This window comes from Tarenaya hassleriana, unplaced genomic scaffold (genome assembly GCF_000463585.1).
Source record: "Tarenaya hassleriana unplaced genomic scaffold, ASM46358v1 Cleome7, whole genome shotgun sequence".
NCBI classification, from domain to species: Eukaryota; Viridiplantae; Streptophyta; class Magnoliopsida; order Brassicales; family Cleomaceae; genus Tarenaya; species Tarenaya hassleriana.
Window position 1 is genome coordinate 4,057,613 of NW_010969548.1, and position 2,735 is coordinate 4,060,347.

Consider the following 2,735-nt stretch of genomic DNA (forward strand, 5'->3'; position numbering starts at 1 on the left):
CACTCTTTCGAGGTTTTGGTCGTCAAATATCCTTTGTTTCCTCATTTGCAAGCAACTATCCAAGAAAACCGCCATGAGGTTAAGGTTAACAGCCTGGTCGGGGTGGTAATGGGTATGGTAAGGATCGATGTGGAAACCTGATATCCCGTGCTCGATGACCTCTGCAGGGTCACCATGGCTTGTGGCAAACGTCGGTTGCCCGCATATCATAGCTTCTATGACTGTACAAAAAAAAAAAAACCAGACAACAAACATGAGAATTGACTTGTAAGGAAGGTACCTGAACAAAAGCACCTCCTGTGTCGGCTTGGTTGAGCAGTGATCCAAACGGGACTGACCATCAAGATTGCATTTCTCAATCTCTGCAATTTCATACCTGCTTTTGGACCTGTTGACATCTATGTAACCAGCAATCACAACCAGATTCACCAGCTCCCAAAGTCGAGAATTCTTTCCGTACATGAAATGTTCTTCACATTGTTTAACCTTGCCATACAGAAGAGTAGTGGCTTCCACCGGTCGTGCAATATACCTCTGCACACCACATAGAAGCAGCAGACGGTAAATCAACTTACACACCCAGAAACTGTTTTAATGTTGCGTAATGGACCAGCCAAGAGTCAAATGTAGAAGAACTCACACATGCTCATCGGTCTGGCCAGGGTTTAGTTTAGGGCCAGACATCAAATCTTGAAATCCACTTAGGAAAGAATCCCTTATCTGAACTAAAAGCAACTCGAAGAATGTGAGCGTGTTCTGTTCTGCTGTCTCTTTTCAGCCTTTGGTTGTAAGTAGTCCCTTTTGCATCGACCTTTTTACCTTTGAAAACCACAGAAAAAAAAACCAGAGTTCCTTCCATAAACGCATCATATGTTGGAGAAAACACTAATATCGATACACGAAAAGCATCTCTAAGGCATAAAGCCATTCATTATCTTGAAGTGGAAACAAACTGCAATTACAAGATCACAGCATTAAGATGCAATTTTCATCAGCTGGCGAAGAATAAGAACGAGGCTAGCCGGGTTACCTGCGCACGAGTGTCAGGGAATCCCAAAACATTGGCTTGCCCCAAATATCCATGGGATGACAAAGTCACAACATTAAAAAACATCCACAAAAATTTCTCTTGCGATGAAGGATCAGGAGCTTGAAGAACATCAGACAGAAGATACCTAATCTCCAGCACACGAGCTGCTGTGTCTCCGCGCGGCCCCACCCAATTTCGAAGCCCATTCCTAGCAGCCCGTTTTCAGGAAAAAAAAACAGGCAACAACCCCGTTTCTACCGATATTTTACCAAGAAAAACTAACACAGAAGATGCAAAATTTAGCTTACGAGTATTCGAACTCTGAAAAAAAGAGTTTCTGGTGGAAGCTGAGAGACATAATCTTCCATCTTTCTGAGCAAAGACTGAAGCCGGGATATGCATTGGATTTGGTCATTCAACATTAACGGCTGAAAAAAGGTTCATCACAAGTATCAAGCTTAATTAGATCCTAATACGAAATTGTAACTTGAGTTCCTTCCCTAACTTTCTCTCGTCTGTTGTTTATTATCTTACCCTCGTACCGATCTCATATATATATATATATATATATATGAAAAGAAGCATTCCAAAAACTGCCTGAGAATTGACATGAACTTTGAGAGCTCAAAGGAAATCCAAAAGAGGCTCCAAACTGTCTTCGTTACGGAACATGATGGAAGACAAGTGACGATTGAGAAACTGAACACCATTACCAATAGACGAAGAACATGTAGAGCGAGGAACATTAGCATCGAAGGGTTCAAACTCAATCTCAAACTGGAAAGGATCATCAATCCTGCCATATATATTCAGCCACAAAAAAATTCAAGGATCCCCAGTGTATTCTTTCAATCATAAAATCAAGGTTCATGCTTGCTTACTCTCCATCTGCAAGTTCAGAAACCGGTAATTGCTCCAAGTCCGTATTCCCAAATGCCAGGTCTTGGCCTAACAGCTATGGCGGCACAATTATGGCTTCCTACATAAATTTAGCACAAACACTTGAAACACTTCCAAACACTAAAACATAGCTTGCGTTTGCACAGCATACAGATAAAGACCCATAATTCCTATCGACTCATGGGCGTAGGCAGAAGAACGAGAATAATCAGACTACAACATTTCAGTGCCAAAAAAAAAGGAAATTCACCATTGCAGACTTCGTTTCATCATCTCCGATCACAAATTCTAGCTCGTGGATCAGGTTATGCGGTTGCAGAACCCCTTTTCCCCTGATTCACGTACCTTCAATTGTCCCACCAAAACGCACACACAAACCCTTACAAATTTCAGTAACAAGAGTCGGAATTTTCTCGGGAAACGAACAGAAAGACGGCATCACTTCAACCCGTAATCCCGAAAAGGGTAAAACGAAAAACGATCAGAAGAACTGAGAAGGAAAGAGAACCAAACCTGGAGAGAAGCGCGATGAGCTTGTTGCGGAGAGCGGAGAGCGTGTCGTCGGCGCGCTCTCGCAAGGTCGGAATTCGAGTAAGCTTAGGGTTCGACATGAGCGTCGTACAACCAAAGCCAAAGACTTCAACTTTACCCTCTCTGCCCTAAACCCTAAACCCTAAGGACCGTGAAGGAATCAGAGCACAAAATGAAAAAAAAAAAGTGATCACGAGACAGAGGATACAAATAGCGAGTTTGATTAAGGTCGTCGAATGTCCAAATTTCGAGAGCTGGTTTGAAGACGACGCTC

The 2,735-nt window shown here is 42.6% G+C and overlaps 1 long non-coding RNA gene across 14 annotated transcripts in view; it reads right to left on the bottom strand.

The window, feature by feature from the left end:
• The window catches only part of LOC104801283, a 3,420-nt gene extending 693 nt beyond the window's left edge, over positions 1–2,727 (bottom strand). Inside the window, exons 1-9 of one of the 14 annotated variants that reach the window (XR_769868.1) lie at positions 2,444–2,727; positions 2,181–2,275; positions 1,912–2,009; positions 1,744–1,826; positions 1,565–1,627; positions 1,031–1,458; positions 641–819; positions 377–534; positions 138–221 (exon numbers count right to left, since the gene is read on the bottom strand). This is a non-coding gene — a long non-coding RNA (uncharacterized LOC104801283). Of the gene's footprint in view, positions 1–2; positions 56–137; positions 222–280; positions 535–640; positions 820–1,030; positions 1,827–1,911; positions 2,010–2,180; positions 2,276–2,443 lie in introns of those variants that run through there. The other 13 variants (XR_769862.1, XR_769861.1, XR_769867.1 and 10 more) reach the window with 13 other exon arrangements.
• Positions 2,728–2,735: the final 8 nt, after the last annotated feature.